The sequence below is a fragment of the Parasteatoda tepidariorum genome, chromosome 1, assembly GCF_982258835.1.
Source record: "Parasteatoda tepidariorum strain Cologne lab strain chromosome 1, Ptep-v5.0, whole genome shotgun sequence".
Lineage (NCBI taxonomy): Eukaryota > Metazoa > Arthropoda > Arachnida > Araneae > Theridiidae > Parasteatoda > Parasteatoda tepidariorum.
The window spans coordinates 137,962,230-137,981,250 of NC_141755.1; the positions used below are offsets into that span (position 1 = coordinate 137,962,230).

Consider the following 19,021-nt stretch of genomic DNA (forward strand, 5'->3'; position numbering starts at 1 on the left):
ATAGTTATGAAAAGTATTTTACTCTATCTTATCAAATAATAGATATATAATAACACAGTTTATTTTTAAAATAATGGTATTTAAATTATAAATTATTTAAGAGTGAAAAAGACTGTTTTAAAATATAATTTTGCTATTCTTTTTTAAAAAAAATCCTGCTATTATATCTTTATTAAATTTCCTTTTCTTAGAGTCATTAATTTTCAGATATAATTAGTGAGATATGCACAATTCTGAAAATGGCAAAAAAATTAAAGAGTTTCTCAAAAAATAAGGAGAACTAGTACACACAGAGAACATTTCAAACAATATTTTTCAAATGGTATCTAAATTTAAAATTTTTTTTTAACAAAAATGAGTCCTTTATTTAAAAATAAAGAAAAAAAAACATGCTTCAGGATAAAGGAAAAAAACAAGACATATTTAAGTAATAAAAAAAAGCATTTACTATCTCTTAGCTCTGTGGCTAAAATATGACGGGCTGCTACAAGCAATTCTTTGTGCAAGTGGGCCACTTCTTGCGGACATAGACACAACAATCCTATCATTCCTTTAGCAAACTGTGAGGAATATTCATTCACAACATTCTACAAAAAAATCAAATTAAAATCACAGCTGGGTTAAATTATTATCTTAATTTAAATTAAAATAAATTTGAAATTAATTTAGGATAATATTACTCAGATAAACATAAATACAGTGCATGCTGCCTAGTAATATCACATCCATTTTTAGAACACTTGATTTTAAAAAGCAGCAAATTTTAAAAACCAACATGTAGGAAAAAGTCATTTCAAAGTTTAATTTTAAACTAAATTAAATTGATTAAAAACTAAATTGATTACTACATTTATGTTTTATTTTTGCAAAACCTACATTTGACATGAACATGAGCAACATTTTTTAACTTGCAGGAGGATTTTAAAATATTATATTTGATAAGCAAAATTTCAAATTAAAGATTCACCATAGTTTGAAAACATATCAGAGTTTCTAAAACATTAAATATCCTTTTCTTTTCAGTATAGTTTATTTTAAGAAATCAAGAGTTCTTCTTAAATCCATTGAAGTTAGATTCACTTTATTGAATGATTGAGGATCCATGACATTGAATGATAGGCATTTTACAATTTTTCTTAGCCCATAAACAGTTTTCTTTTGGATTCCCTTAGACTCCCTTTTTCCTAATTTTTTAAACTTTTGCCCTTCAATTTCAACACAAAATACAATCAACACCAGTAACTTTGTTCATAGACAACAGACAACAATTTATTATTTATATTTATTCAAAACTTGAGAATATAGAAAATTCTAATCATTCAAACAAAAAAAGCAAAGTTTTTCACTGTTTTAAACAAAAGCCATACAAAATTTTGTCTTTACATAACGATAATAATTTTATTAGAAGATGGTTTTTACATAGTTTGACATTAAAATGATTCCGTTCTAGCTGAAATAATAGTAAAAAGCAGCTAATTTTACAATTCAGTGAGTTTATAATTGGAAGTTCCTGTATTAATGATACAGTTAAATCACAGTAGTAAAAAATAAAATAAAATGCTCAGAAATTATTTTCTATTCACAACATAATAAAATGAATTCAATAAGCAGAAAAAATTCCGGTAGTCAAAATAGTTCTAACAAAATTAATTTCCTCCTTCATTGTGAACTAATAAACAAGTAAGCAAGGAAATACGAGTGGAGGGATTAACCAAATATATCATCATATCAAGCCTTTCTTTTACCTTGCTTCATATATGAATATACTCCATTTTTATTTTCATTAGCTTGACTTTATAAAAAATATTTATTAAAAAAAAGTAGAGAATGATTCTTAATATATTAGTCATTGACCTACTCACTTGATATATTCTAACTAGGTAAGCCAGAAAAGATAATGTTTTTATCTGTGCATGCATAAAGTCAACATAAACTTCTTTGTTGAAAGATGGATTGCTCCTAAAATAAAACAAAACAAAAAATAAAATTTCTGTATACATTCTGCATTTTGTCTGCTTTCTTCCCAAAGAACAAATTAAATGTATAAAGTAAAAAACAATACTGAAGAGTTTTACTGTATAAAACCACTCTGACTTGATTTCACTGTAAATATTTTCACTGTAAACATTATTAAAATGAAATTAAAGTGACAAGTCAGTCAAGGATAAAACAACAATAAAAATCAATAAAATAGATTTTGCAGCAAAAATCATGCAAGTTGACAATTTGTAATGTACCAATTTGATGGCCTAGTTTGAGAAGTGGTCAGTATTTTAAGAAGTGATGCAAGAGTGGTGGTAATTATAGTCTTGGTATACCTAATGGGCTGATCAACTTAATAGGTTACATTGTACTCCAAAGTAAAATATTCGTTTCAATTAAGAAAGTTTTATTTTTAATAAGTGTAACAAAGTAATAAAATACATTATACAAGATATCGTCAATATTCCTTAGACAATTTTTTGAGTTGAATATATAACATTGTTTTAAGATATTTTGAAAAAACTTACACTTTGCAATATTTTTGCTGCAAGTCTTTTCAAAGAAAAATGAAAAGACATTCAATCAAGGACAAGAATAAAAACTGAGACCCATAAAATAAATCTGATTTCATTTGGATACAACAGTTGTTTTAATTAAAAAAGGATTAATAAGCTTTTATTTTTAAGAAAGATTAAAAAATATCAAATTTTCTGTGATATTGACAAATATTTCTAAGGCTAACTATTTCTTAATTAAATTATGAGCTGGTTGTAAGATATTTAAAAAAAATTATATTCTAAGTTTAGATGATTTGATCCAAACAGAATAAGAATTAGAAAATTATAAATCCACATTGAGATGAATTTTATCAAAGAGAATACTTTATTGTTATCTTATATAGGACATGTTGCAAATTAATTGAAATTTTATTGGATGTATGAGTTTTTCTATAAAATTAGAAAATTGTTGTTTCATGACTGTACTGAAATTAATCAAAATTATATATTTTAGTGATATTTCACATAGCTAAATTTAAATTAGTTTTTATTTAGATACAAGAAAATTTTAATAAAACAAATACTTTATTGCAAATATGAGAATAAATGCCAGATAAATCAAAAGTTATGTAAATATTAACAATGATCATTATCAACTGAAAACTGATTCTAATTTCTGGAATTTAAAGCATGTGCAACATTTTTAATACTTCCAGAGATTTCTTAGTTATCTTATATAGATAAATTATCATCTAAGAGTAATTTGGCAAACAAAGAGACAGTTATTAAAACTTTATCATTTCATAGACTATTTCAGCATTGAAGCATAGTCTCTAATATTAAACTTTCTATTGTCAAAAAATATGTGAGTAATATTAAAATTAAGTTACCTCTGTTGAGCTGTGGGTTGTAAAGTAATAGTTGTCATTATCAAAGATATAAAAGTCTTCGACATCTTTATGAACACTCATTTTATATAGCTGGTACATCAAGACAACAATTATAGGTAGCTCTGCCAGTGCCTTTAAAGAAATAGCTTTTAGGATTAAATTGACCTGTAAAAGAAATCAAATATATGAACAATATAAAAAAAAAAAGATAAATCACAAAGTAACACTTCTTAATGCTTGAAAGTATAGAAGAAAGTAATTTTGCAATTTTTAGTTTAACATTTTTCCTTAAACACACATAAAACTCGAGAGCCATGTTATTTAATTTGGTCAAGACAACTACCAGTTAAACTTTATAGATACAATAAATTGTTATGCCTTCATTATGTATTATAAGCAACAAAGTATGACATTTATAAAAGGATGGCCGAGTTCAGGGACAGGGAGCTTTTGGAGCTTGCTCCAAGTCCCTCCGGTTTCTGAAAAGTAAACAATCATTTGACAGTTGACTTTTTGAATGATCCAGTTCATATTTTTCATGTGACATCATTATTCCTCATTTAATAATTCTTTTAACAATATTTTAAATAATTCTATCAAGAAAAACAAACTACAAGAAAAAAAAGTCAGAATTGTAAAAAATAAAAAGATACAATTCACAATTTTTGGAAACCTAAGGAGCATTCTTACTAATTCTGGCTTGATCCTTCTGTTTAAAATGCATCAATCATATTTTCAATTTCTTAGTTTCATATGAATTTTTATTTTTTTGAAAAGGATAAAATAAAAATAAAAAACTGTCAGTGTTTTGTTGAAAATACTTGCATAAAAAATTAAAGTTTATTTTCAAAATAGTTTAATTCAATACAAAACTGTTTGTTAATAAAAAAAATTTAATAACTCTAATCGTTAGCTCAAGATTAAAACAATAAAAAACATTCTGTTTTTGAATTGTATTGCTAGAATACCTAAGAGCAAGTTCCAAAACCTCCAAAGCAGAGAACTAACCCAATGTAAAAGGACACAGGTAATGTTGTAAGTTAAATAAATATTACACTAATACAGTGTCTCTTCAATGACTTAACAAGATTATTTCTCAATTTTTGTAAGTCATTCAAATTGAAACATAATAAAAACTTATTTTGAAGAATAAATTTCCAAATTCTAAATTTAACTTAAATTTTTTTTAGCTAGAATATGTAATTAAAGATAGTTAAGTCAGCTGCATGTTTTAAAAAAAAATTATAAAATATTATAAATGTAAAAAAACAAACAATTTTGATGCAATTTGTAGTCAAAAGAAATTGTATGTAAATCTTTCATATTTATTTAATTTAATATTTATATTGTGAAAGATTAACAATGCCTGACAGTGTAAAAAATATTTTAATTTTCAAAAAAATAAAATATTATTATAATATTGTTATCATTAAAATTAAAATATCTTCAGCTTAATTTAAAAAAAGTTTACTCTTAAAAACTTTGTATCAAAAATGCAACAAAAAAACTAAACAAGTAGAGGTAATTGTGTGATAACTGTGGGATAAGACATCGAACAAAGGATAAAAACTCTTAAATAAAAATTTTAAAAAGTTTAATTTTTTAAGGTTTGTACTGTATCTAATTATTCTAAAATAGTATAATTACAAGTTAAAATCATAGGTAGCTCCGTAAGTTATTCAGGGGTGATTGTGAGCCCAAGTCAAAATTGCAGAAAATTTCCTGAGTTTTTTTTTAAAAAAAGAAAAATGTTTACATTGAAAAACTAGAAAAAAATTTAAACTAAGTTTGTTTCCTTTTTCTCAATATTTCTGAGTTTACTTAAAATATATTTAAAATTTTACACATACTATACCATTTACACATACCTATGATGACCTGCAGAAGTAATTAAAATTTACAAATATGTCTTTTTTTCTTGAGTTTATGATTATAACTATTTACTAATAAAAAATGTATCTGGCTCTCCCTTACAAACAAAATAAACTGTGTTTTTAAGTTCCACCTTTGAAAATTTGATTTCCGGAAGATTCTGTGATCAATGATTTTTTAGAAGTCTCGACCTTCGATCTCTGGAAAATTCCGGATCACTGTTAGCGAAAAATCCGGAAATCTGGATTTTTTCCGGAGCACAATCAGCCCTGGTTATTGTAATTAAGTTGATAAATCAGTAGATTAAATTGATACTATTTAATAATAATTGAAAAACAGATTCTGAAGATCAAAATTAATGTTTTCTTTTGTTTCTCTCTTCCAGTACCTGCTCTTATAATTTATTTAAAATTAATGTTTTAAATTTGGAGTATATTCCCTACTAAATGTTGAATCTTATTTTGCACTGAAAGGGTTTAGCTTTAATTTTAATCATTTTTATCCCTACAAACTTTCCATAAAAAAAGAATTTAACTTGCATTTATTTTATTAACTAGAATATTTGTTTTTTTAAAAATTTAATTCTATGAAAGTTAAAATTTTTTAATGTTAAAATGTGTGTTTAAATGGACTTTTGCATTATGTAATGTGATAAAAAAAACATGAATTTTTCCTTTGTTTTTATATTTATTTCTATTTATCTGTTGTTTTCTCATAAATTAATTCTGATTTTCTGATTGTGATTTTTTCCCCCTGGGTAATCAGTTTTTAATTTTAAACATTTAAAAGTATTTAATTTAATGCAAATATATTACAAGGTTAACTGATAAAAAGAATTTAGTGCCTAGAACAATGATGTTTATAAAACAATTACTATCTATAATTGCTGTTAACATGCCTGTCTAAATTCTTGGGCATGCAACCCTTCATAGGTCAATCTGCTGTGCATGTGGCCCTTCAGGTCAAAAGGTAGTGCACCTATTATAATAATAGTAAAATTTTTCCTTAACTTTGAAGGCTTATACAGATTGAAAGCATGCATATATGATTTTTTTAAGCGACGTTAAAGTAAATGCCACTAAAAATTTACCTGAAGTTCGAATTAGTTAAGCAAGAAAAAAGATTCCAAGCAAGTTTTAGAATTAAATTACGAAAAAAATGCTCCTCACATTAAATTTTTAAATGAAGTTACTTCATAACCTTTTTTATTTTACTTGAATATAATTTTTGAAATTTAATAGCACTAAGAATAATAATGAAAACAATTTTAAATTGCAATTGAAGTCCTCAAAATTAAAATATGAATGAGCTTTACGAGGTTTAGAAAGAAAAAAAAGTCCTTTTAATGGGCTCCTAAAACCATATTTAAATTTAAGGCTTTTTTAGGAATGGAAACCCTTTTATACTTGTGAATAAGCTAATTTTTAAATGTTACCAAAGCTACGTCAAATAGTTTAAATTTTATAATGGTTTAGCCAAATAACTATTTTTATTGCTTACTCAGGAAATGAAAGAGAAAAAATACAATAATCTAATCTACATGCAATTAAAAAGGCTTTTAAACACAAGACTTGAGATTTTCATATCATATGAACTAATAATTATTTTAATAACTAAAAAAAAAAATTGATTCACAGACATTAAAATTATTTTTTCTCACCAACTCAGTAGTTGAATCTGTTCCTTTTTTCACTTGTCTGAATTTGAATCGGTGTTATGGTAAATGTTTCTTTCAATGAAGGTTCCAACGTAGCTGCGGATAAATCCTTTACTTTTGGAGTAGGTCGTGTTTCAAATATAAGATGCAAGTAATTAGGCAATTCTGTAAGTATTCTTTACACAAAGCAGAAACATCTGTATCTAAAAATAATTGGAAAATCACAAAAGCTTAATTATTTTTTACAATTTAGAATATATTTTCTTCATACAATCAGTATGTAGCATGATAATGTAACCAACCGATTTCATGATGCTATTAAGAATCATACTAATAATAATCATACATCATACTATTGCTCTTTCAAATATTTTGCCTTTTTTAATATAATTATAATTAATATCATGATGCTATGTGATATAATAATTATATGATATGGTAAACATATCATTTAATTATTATAATTTCATAAGTTATCACAATAAAGTTGGAGCTTGTTTTATAATTACAAAAATGTATTCATGTTGAACAATGCAGAGAATTAAATATTTATACACCATATTTTTTCTTCTTCAATAAAGAGTTTGTCTTTAACCAATTCTGATTAAATAATCACACGACAAAAGAAAGCATCGACAGTCAATCATTTTCAATTAAAATTTTAAAAGGAAAAAAAACACATAAATGTTTCATAAAATTTTAAGAAATTAAAAAGAATATATAGTTTTCATATATAGGCAACTTATAGGTGCTATCAAAAATTTTTTTGTTTCATAATGTAATATAAATAAAATGGTCTAAAACAAATTTTCAATATTGTTAGCATATTCTTATTAGCCAGAAAATTACATGGAATGTTTTTCTAATTAAAAACATCTAGATTTCGTGAATTGTCATGAGCATAAAATTAAAAAATAAATATGTATAGGTATTTATTAACTAGAATTATTTATTTATTCATTATTTAAAGGTAATATTTATCATCCCTTCTCAACATTATTCTCTACTGCTATTATATGATTATTATTATTCTAACTTAAAACTAAAAGTGTAATTATTTTAACGTAATTCTGTAATATTACATTATGCACACAATATTTTATGAAAAACATATCAGGATTAAAATTAAGTTTAAAAATAAAAAAAAGGTATATTTAAAACAAAATATTATTTTATAAAACAAATTAATTAAAACATTAGGAGTATTTCATAAAGACTTTCTAACTACTAATAAATATTATTCAACAACAATTGAAAAAGAATAACTCAGGAGAGGAGAAAATTCTCAGAGCCTAATAATTCCTCAGAACATAGATATTCATTTTTGAAATTTCCCTTAAAATTATCCTGCCTTATTTTCTAAACTTTATAAATTAAAGTTTTAAAGAAATAATTACTTAGAATGCAGTTCCATAATTTCCCTTGAAATTATTGTGCATTTTTTTATAAAGTTCAGAAATTAAAGTTTTGTTAAAAAAAAATTAAATAATACAATGAAAAATTTTTTACATGATTTTACACAATTCTTGAATAAATTGGCATGTGTGCTAAAAATAATATCAATCAAAATATTGGCTTAATGAGTACAAACCATAAATGAGCAAATTGACATTAAAAGTTATTTGTATTCTGTTTAATATGAAAGAAAAAAAAAATTCTTTCTTTCATAATATGGCATAAAAGTTACTAAAAAAATTATGTTAAGTTAAACAATGAAAATGTATACTTTAATATTTAAATGATGTCACCTTTCCAATGGTTTATTTGACTTAATACTGAATATTTAATTTAAGATTTATCAATAGTCAGGAAATGAAGTAGTCTAATTTCTATAAGATAAAAACACCCAAAAGCTATTTCTCCTTATGCATGCTATTAATGATCTGATGAAAATGATATTTTTGACCATGTCTCAGAACTCTCTTAAAAGGGTTTTATAAATTGGCATTTCATAAAACAATCTGTTATCATTCCGCAGACATTTAATTTCTGGATTTCAAAATTATAAGAAAATTTAAAGAAATTTACTGGCTAGATAGTTTTACTTTCAAATGAAATTTTTTCTTCTTCTATGCACAGTTACTTTTTTGGAGTCTGATTTTCTTGCAATAAATGAAAAGAATTGGAGATCAAGGATAAATCGGAAGTCGTTATGGAAAAAACTTTCAGAAGAAGGCATTGGCCCACATTGGGCTGTCTGGCCAACTATGATGATGATGTAGTTCTTTCAAAACTAAATTTTTTTCAGACATATTTCTTAAATAGTTTACCATGGAAACTTTGTTTCTGTTTTTAATAAAAGTTAATAATTCTGCGACTATTTTGGCTTTCAGTTAATAATTGAGTGTGAAATGAAGTTTGCCCAATAAAATAACATTGTTTTAAAAACCATCTGTTTTAATAACCATGGATAAAAGTATTGACAAAACCACATGGATTCAGTGGGGAATTTATGGCTAACCGAGAAAAGCAAGACTCCACGTGGATTTTATACGTTGTTGATCGAAATTCACCTTAATTATTGTCAAACTTTAATTGAAGAAGGATGGTTTTTTTTTACCTAAAAAAACCTATTATGCAGAAAAGTTTGTTTTCAGGATTTGCCGAAATCACAGCAATTCCTGATGTATGACTTACTACTGCACATATATGTATGTATCAATATTATGGGTGATATTTTTGCTGTTTGAAAAACAAATTAGCAGGATTGTAATAAAGGCTGAAATCTGTGACAAACACAAGAATAACCAATTGCCAAGAAAGAGGTCAATGGCAAGGCCAGATTTATGGAAATCTCTAGATGTAATTATTCAAATGTGCAACTCAAATTTCAAGTGCTGTAATTATATTGTTTGAAAAATAGATTGTAAAAAAAAATTTATTAATTAATTCAACAAAAAAAAAACATGAGAAATTTTGTAGAAATATCTGCCAAAAAAATTATCTAATATCTGTGTAGGCTTGTAATGAAATTGGCACAAATTGAGTGCACCAAGAAGTTACTCAAATTGGTAAGAAGTTATAAATTTTGCACACTGTGCATTAGAAATACTGTAGTTCAGTCATGTTTTTTGTGGGAAAAATTTTGCAAAGGAACTTTTTTTTACAATAAATTTTTTTACATTGTTATCATTATTTTTTTAAATTCTCTAAATTAGACCAAAAATTCCCCCAGGAGTGTCTGGATACTCCTAAAACTTTGTTCACACGATTGGATATATTCTGAAAAAACTGATTTTAATTTTATTCGTATTACTTGCAACACTACGAAACATGCAAATAAAAATTCAACATCTAATTATTGTATTAGTAATGCATGCAAAAGAGTAAATCATATCATACTTTAATGTTATTTAATGCTACAACATTATAAATATACTTTATAAGAATAACACTAATTTGTTTGCAATTAAATGAAGACAAACTGTAAAGAGAGCATTTGAAGTAATATATTTTAGCAATTAAGAAAGTATCATTGAAAATAGAATGGACTAAAAAAGACTAAATTGGCTGCATACATGCGTTCACATAAAATAATATTTCAGAACTAATGATTTAATGATAAATAAAACAGGGTTCCCACTCAATTTCAGAAAAAAAAAATTTTTTACTTTTCCAGGTATACCAGTTAAATTGTAATGATAATTGAGACCCTATTTTCACCAGAAAATTTTGATTCTTTTATTTGTAATGTGAAATGTTAGATTTTCTGTGCAAGAAAATATTATAACATGAGAATGGATGGTTTGATTAAAATGCGAAATTTTCGCAACAAATAATTGTAATAGATGTTAGCAATATTTAACTTGAATCTCAATAACTGAATACTGTTACTGACTATTTTAAGAATATATAACTAAATACTAATATTTGAGAACTAATGATTTAATGATAAATAAAACAGGGTTCCCACTCAATTTCAGAAAAAAAAATTAACTTTTCCAGGTATACCAGTTAAATTGTAATGATAATTAAGACCCTATTTTCACCAGAAAATTTTGATTCTTTTATTTGTAATGTGCAGGGATGAGATTGGCCAAAAGGCAAAAAAGCTGAATTTTCAAGAAAGTAAATTGTTATGTACATGCAATTGGTTAACAATAAATTCCAGACAGTTTAAGATAATAAATAACAATGTGTTGACATAAAATTGTGTATTAATTTATTATTATATAAATGATTACATCGATACTTAACATTTAGTAAAAAGAAAAATTACCAATTGAAAAAATAAAGCTAGAAATTATATTTTTCTTCAGTTCACATAAGAGACAATTACTACTTGAGAAACTGCCTGGTTTAGCAAATTAAAACTACTGAGAACATACATTAACATTCCATTTCTGTTAATAAATACTGTTACATGATTTAAGGCAAATATATCAGTAACATGACTTTTTAAATTATTTTGAAAAGAAAATTTACAGAACTTTTACAATTAGAGAATCAATAGGTTTATATTATAATCTGATCCTGTGAAACATGGATAGCTGTGAAGTAAAAATATAACTGTGAAGTAAAAATAATAACTGTGAAGTAAAAATATATAGTAACTCCTTAACATACAAAAATTGCTATTTTAGTTCGAAAAATTACATGGCAATCAGCAACTGTTTAGATAATTATTTTTCATTTAATAAGAACTTTGCATTTCATAGCATAAATAACAGCAGCATTATTTTTTAAATTTATTATTTTTTAAATTTTGCATTTTGATGCTGAGTTAAAAAAAAAAATTGAATCACTTTTTAAGTGCTATATTTAGTCGTTAGTCCATCTTCAAACATCTTGTGACAAATCCTACTTTTTCTTCCTTGCAAGCCCAGAGTAAAAGTTTTGAATATATTCTATTCCAGTTTCGCTGATGTTGTAACACCTACATATACTAATAATCGTCGATAGAAAAACAGTTACCTTTAGAGTAACTAAATCAAGAAAACATTTACTTCTTACAAGAATCGCAATAGTTGATCTTAAAATTGCGCGAATGCAAATGGCAATCCTGGATTTTAAAAAAAGCGTGAATATGAATCATGATTATGGATTTTGAAATCACGTGAGTATGAAACTAGATATACAATTTTGAAAATGGCAAAATACAAACTGCGATATAAAATTTTTAAATCGCATAAATACAAATCACGATTCATAATTTTTAAATACGAATCATTATGCGTAAATTTTAAATTGCATAAATAAGAATTATGAGACATAATTTTGAATGCAAATCCCAATGCCTTATTTTTAAAGCACGTATAAGACGAAAATCGATGTTTGATATTATAACCGCATGAGCGAATCACGGCATTGGATTTTAAACTCTTGTGCATACAAATCGCTACATAGGTTTTTAAAAAGGCGTAAATACAAATCACGATATCGGATTTTAAATCTCGTAAATAAGAATTGGAACACGCAACTTTTAAATCACGTAAATACGAAAAGCTATGCTTGATATTAAAATTGCGTGAATAAGAATCGAGATATTAGCAGATTCCAGGCTTGCGACTTCTAAAAGACTTGTCTGAAGCAGCGTCGTTTGAATTACGAAAATACAAGATATCTGGCTGGCGGGTAAAAATGCGGAAAATCTTATCTTCTGTGCGTAAAAGCGGAGAAAATAGCTAAAATAAGTAAAAATGCGGAAAGGGTTGGTAGCTTTGTAGTTTGAATTTCCTGTTTACCTTTGAAAATCGGAAATAAAAATAATTATTATATTTCAGTGGCTGAATTTTCTGAAAAAGCGGAATATTTATTTTAAAAAAAGTGAAATTTTAAGAGAATCGGAGTTTTTGATAAAAAGGCTGAAATTTGAGAGACAAAAGTGAAAAAAAAAGCGGAAATCCGGTAAAAAGCGGAAAAATCTCATCCCTGAATGTGAAATGTTAGATTTTCTGTGCAAGAAAATATTATAACATGAGAATGGATGGTTTGATTAAAATGCGAAATTTTCGCAACAAATAATTGTAATAGATGTTAGAAATATCTAACTTGAATCTCAATAACTGAATACTGTTACTGACTATTTTAAGAATAAATAACTAAATACTGTTACTGATTATTTTCCAGGTATGATATAGGAGAATATTCCAGGTTTTTGTAAAATAATTGTAACTTTCCCTGATTTTTGGAATTAAAATCAAATTCCTTGACAATTCCAGGTTTTCCCTGTTCTCCCTGACCCGTGGGAACATTGGCAGACATATAATTTCTGGATTTCAAAATTATATGAATATTTTAACAAATTTATTGGCTAGATAGTTTTACTTTCAGAAGAAATTTTTTTCTTCTTCTATGAGCAATTATTTTAAACTATAAGTTTTTCAGACACATTTCTTTTAAATTAAATGAAAAAATATTAAACAAAATTTTTATACACAATACTATCATTAATAACATATAAAAGGAACGCTTTGTATCGAATACAGTATACTCTCGATCCGTAATCGTACTAAAAACTGTAATAATTAGGGTCAATCTGTAATAGTTAGCATCTCTGGTATATTCTAATTATATCATGAGTTTGGACGGAACCACTAAAAGAGTTCATTAAAATCCAGATTAGGAGTGTATTAAATTATGAATGTGTAAAGTACGGAAGAGAAATCACCTGTTGAACATTGAGACTGTTGGGTGAGAGATCTTTGCAGGGGTCGAGGGCTGTCACCGGGTTCGAATCCGAGGTTGAGTGTTCCAAAGAAAGGGAAGGGAGACGACTGGCTGCTGCTGCTGGACGAGGAGGAAGAGCAGATTGAGATCATCGAATTCCTGTCTTTCCTAGACTCAAAAGTGCCTGAACCCCGATATCGAGGGGCTGTCAAAAGAAGGAACTAGTTGTACATAACATTCAGAGGTTTATTGAAATTACAAACATGCACACTAGACATCAACTATAGGGCATTTTATATAGTGACCACTTTTTAAAAATTGAACATACATAACTGCCAACATGGATAGGAAAAAAACCCAGTAGATTTTAAGCAATATAAATTTCACGCTAATTGTTGTACTAAATAATTGTATGTACTAAATATTTTACACATAGGGGATTTTTATAGTTATCAAAAAAGAAAAACTGCATTATTTTCCAGTCCTGTTTGACATTACACATACTCTAAACGTTGTATATTATGCTTAACTCATAATTTCGAACATTAATAGGCGTTAAATTCATCAAAGATAGTTAAAAGATTTCCTTTTAATTAACTTAAAAAGAGAGTTCTGAATAAAAATAACCTGAACAGAAAAAAAAAGTTTTGAACTATTTTTTATAAATGAGGTTCACATCATTATGTATTATCAATACTTATTTAAATATTCAAGTGAGGAGTAATCTGTGCAAAAATTCTATTTCAATGAGGATGTTTTTAGGAAATTTACTCAATTTTAGGGAATTTTCTAAAATGTACAAAAACCAGGAGAATTTTAATTAAACCTGTAGACCAGGAAAATCTGGCCTAATCCAGTACTTTTTGGAAGCATTTCTCAAAATATGGCTCAGAAAGTTTATTTCTTTAAAGAATAAAATTTTTAAACATAATTATAACAATAAAGTAACTATCGGTGGCGATTGGCAAAGTGACAGAATTTTTTCCGGCTCTCTGCGACAAGTCTCTCTAGCACTAATATCTTTCTGCAAAATACTTCTAACAATAACAATGCTACTAATTGAAAGTAACAAAAGTGTTGTGCTTATAAACAAAAAACCTATTTGGATAAAATATATTGTATACAATTTTCTTTAACAGAAAATGCAATTTTTTTTTATTCTAATACTGTAGGTGATATTCTTTGTAGGGGATAAATGCACTAATTATTTTTTACATCACATTAAAAATATCAAGATTTTTAAAAAATGCAAAAATCAGCAGTGATAAATGCCGAAAAATGATTGAGAATACTCAGGATGCAAGCGATCTGAACTTCCCGTAACATAAATCATACACCAATAAATGGAACAAAAAAAAATTTTACACACTGCATATATTAAGCACGATCGAGTGTGTCAAAATTTAATTTCTGAAATTTGGGATTCGACTATCGCATGAAAATATCTTGATTAAAAAAAAAAGAAAACAAAGCAGATAACAGTAGCAATAACTGTGAAAAAATGCTATTGTTGCATCAAAAAGTAACTAATAAATGCATGGATTCAATTTTGCATGTCGTAATAATATTGTATAAAAAAATATAAGGATTTTAAAAAAAAAAACATTGCAAAAATTTGTAGCAATAATCACTGCATAGATTTACAATGGTACTGACACAAATCGAGTGTATCAAAAAGTGATTTCTTTAAAGAACCGTGGCGTAACAATATGGGAATTTTAAAATCATGAGAAAAACAATTGCATTAAATGCAAAAGGAAAAAAAAAAGAAAGGGTCAAACACGGATTTTGGATGGCATTGAGCATGGGAAAAATGATTAATGAAATGAGTGATTCGAAATTTCCGTTACGTAATTTCATATTAAAAATTAATTCAATATAATTTAAAACAAGTAATAAACAGGCTGAATATATCACATTGATTAAATAATTCTTTTGTTATAAATTAGATTTTGTAATAAATTGCTATTCATTAAAATATAATTATGAATGAGAAAAAAAATTTTTTTTTCAGTGAATGATTAAATGCTTGTTGTGTTTTTCGCTAACAAATCCAGGTAAAAATTTTTTTTAAAAATTATCGTGCGTGAATGAGGTAAAAAAAAGAGAATGTTGACAGGGGGAAATTAATGTCTTATTTACGAGATTTTCTGTAGGTAACGAAATATCAACTTAAGATTAATGCAGAAATTTTGAAAAGATATTGCGAAGAAAATTTTGTTGGAACATAAATGATTGATTTGCAGCAGTCAGCAAATCCAGTTTTGAAAGCAGAAGAATCGCATACCTGCAATAAGTTTTATTAACTGTGCATAAACTATACAGTACATAGAATCCAAATAAGATAAAAATACAAAAAAAAAGACAAGGAAAATAAGAAAAAGTATTAAAAGAAATTTTTTTTAAAATAAGAAAAAAAAATTTAAAGGCTAGAAAGCGAAATAACAAAAAGATATAATCTTGCTGTATATAGATGTCGATAAGTTAACAGATGTATGATCTTGTATTACGAATGTATTACTTGCTTTATGTTACTTTTCTTAAATTTTTTATTTCAGAAATTTTTGTATATTACTTGATACGTTTTATTTTTTTCATGCTCATCACACTGATGTCTTTTGCTTTAGTTACATTCAGGGGTAATTGTGAGCTCAACTCAAAAATTCCTGAAAATTTCTTGAATAAAGTCATTAATGAAGCATTTCAAAAAATTAATGTCTTTATAAATTTAAATCATTAATAATTTCACAATATGAAATTCTTAACAAATTATATGCAGCATAATTTAAATGAATAATTATGTATAAGTTTACTATTATGTCTAATCACATTGTTTACCATAGTTACTCTATTTACATTGTTACCAGAAAAAATATTTACAAATGAAAGAGATACGAAGTATAAATTCTAGTTCTAATATTTTTAAATAAAATAAACAGGAATTTTTATGCACAAATGTGATCAATGATTTCTCGTCACTTCCGGACCTTGGATTTCTGAAAATTTCCAGATCGAAGATAGCGAAAAATCCGATATCTGCATATTATTACATTTGAAAGCACTCTAATTAGTATCCTGTGTGCAAGCGAATCATCTTTTCATAATTTTGTTTTCTGGCCTTTAAAATTTTTAAAAAATTTCTTATAATTATTTTTATTACATGTAGTTTTCTATTTATGTATATTTATACTACTCTTTTAAAAAACATATTTTTTCCTTTCTTTATCTTTATCACGCACATACACATATATGTGTCACCTATAATAAATGTTATAATAGTCTTCTTAACAACTGAAATAAAATTGTACATTAAAAAATTTCTCACATTTTTACTCAATATTTATGAGATTTATATCAGATTAGCCAACCAAAAATAATGTGAACATTTGAGTCGCACCTTTTTCCTTCAGCAGTGTTTATCTCAAGTTCCCTACTGGCCATATTTTCATAGCATGGCCAAACCTTATTAACAAAATGTCAAATATACAAAGGAGTTGATCAGTTGTTTGCCAAGTTAAGAGTGTAACAAAACATTAGAAAGGCCTCTAGAAATATATTACCTCTTGTGAGTTGTTGTATACTAATAGAACGATCGCTTATTTGATCTTCACTAGGTCTTATATCAAGGCATGGCTTGTTCCCTATTCCCACAGACTGATTCTCTGCCTGGCGATTCGCTGTAAAAGGCAATCTTCATGTTAGTGCAATTATACCAGGTGGCATGTCTTTTTTTCCACAGTGGAAAAAGGCACCGCAGAATAAATCAGTTTTTTCCAATTTAAGTTTTAATACAGACAAGTATTATACCTTTGGCATAGTACTTGTAAATACATTAAAAAGGTACAAGTATGTACTTTTTTAATACAGACAAATATTATATTAAATATCAATTATATCAAGTACTAAAATTTAAATCAGTTTTTAACTGCGATCTATTTTAAATAGTAGTAATATTTTAAAGTCATTTAATAAGTCAATTTTATATACATTAAAATAAAAAAAAAATGGAGAATTCTTTTTTAAAGAAATGCCTTTAATGGCTAAATTTAAAAAAAACTTAAAATATCGTAATCAAATCATATGTTATTGTATTATGTTACAAATCACACAGTGCTTTTAAGAACAAACATTAATAAAAAAAAATGCTTTTAAGTACAAATACTGAAAATACGAATATAATTCTTACTAAATAGGCTATAGGTATTTGTGATTTTCCACTTTTAAAGCAAATTGTATTTTTACAAGCCTAATCATAAAATAAGTAAATTATAATTTATAAAATAAACTTATGTTTAAATGTAAATTATTGAATTTTCATTATCAAAGCAATGACTAGATTCATAAAACTATTAAGATACACCTTTTAATATTTAAGCTGAAAAATCATATCAAAACTGTTTGATAACTGTTTTACTTTAAAATCATGACAAATTTTGTTCAATACCGAATTCCATGACTTTCCAGGTACGCAGATACCCTTAATATGCTTTCTTCAGAATTTCAAGCATATCAGAAGATTCACCTAGAATAACGAACAATTTAATGTTCGCCTGCTGCTATAAAGGCGACATTTCAAAGACCACCGAATGAAAAATGCGCTTTGTCAGAAATGACCTGCAGAAAATGCTGACGGTACCAGAAATAAAATCCAGGTGGCTGTAGTGCTGCAACCACTAAAAATATAGTTCCCCTCCAACAAACACCTGCATGAATGTTGGTAAAAATAAATGTCACACTTCATATTGATTCCTGTAGCATTTTTTTTAAAAATTAATTATTTATCTTTTTCGCAACAAACATGAATATATCTCCTTTTCAAATATCAGACAGTTACACGAGTTAAAACTTTAATTTTGCAAATTGAAAACATTAATAACCTGAACCTTTTTCATTGTGAAATCTTGATTAGAATCTACCTGAGTTTTGTATTTTGTGTTGTGTTTGATTACTTTACGGAATTGGCAAAAAAATATCCTTTTTTAATTTACATTTAATTTTATTTATTTTAACATATACCACTCAAAGCTGTGATAAAATATATTAATAATGCTTAATATTATTTAAAAATAACACTGTACAATAAAGTAAATAAAATATATTAACATTTCAAACTCAAACAGTTAAAATTATTATCTAATTACTAAACTTGCCACTATAAAAATAAAAAGATTCTATATTTACTCTTGGCAGAACAAACACACTACATATTTAATAAGGTATTTCTAATTTTACAGACATAAAACTAAATGGATATAATTGAATTATGTTTATTAAATAGAAAATTATTTTAAATACAGCTAATGAAAAGTTATAAGTTTCACATTCTTTACTCCACATTTGGTCTTTATTATTATTTTTTCTACTTTGAATATTAAATAATACACTCTCTTATCATTTAAACAGGGGTGATTGCGAGCCCAACTCAAATATGCTTAAAATTTCTTGAGTAAAATCATTAATGAAGCATTTCAAAAAATTAATGTCTTGATAAATTAAAATCATTGATATTTTCA

General features: G+C 26.1%; 1 pseudogene across 1 annotated transcript in view; it reads right to left on the bottom strand.

Moving 5' to 3' along the window:
* Positions 1–447: 447 nt before the first annotated feature.
* The window catches only part of LOC147817086 (puratrophin-1-like), a 39,906-nt pseudogene continuing 21,332 nt past the window's right edge, over positions 448–19,021 (bottom strand). Inside the window, exons 8-12 of the transcript XR_015430233.1 lie at positions 17,069–17,185; positions 13,510–13,713; positions 6,903–7,102; positions 3,371–3,535; positions 448–587 (exon numbers count right to left, since the gene is read on the bottom strand). The product of XR_015430233.1 is annotated as a puratrophin-1-like (transcript). The remainder of the gene's footprint in view (positions 588–3,370; positions 3,536–6,902; positions 7,103–13,509; positions 13,714–17,068; positions 17,186–19,021) is intronic.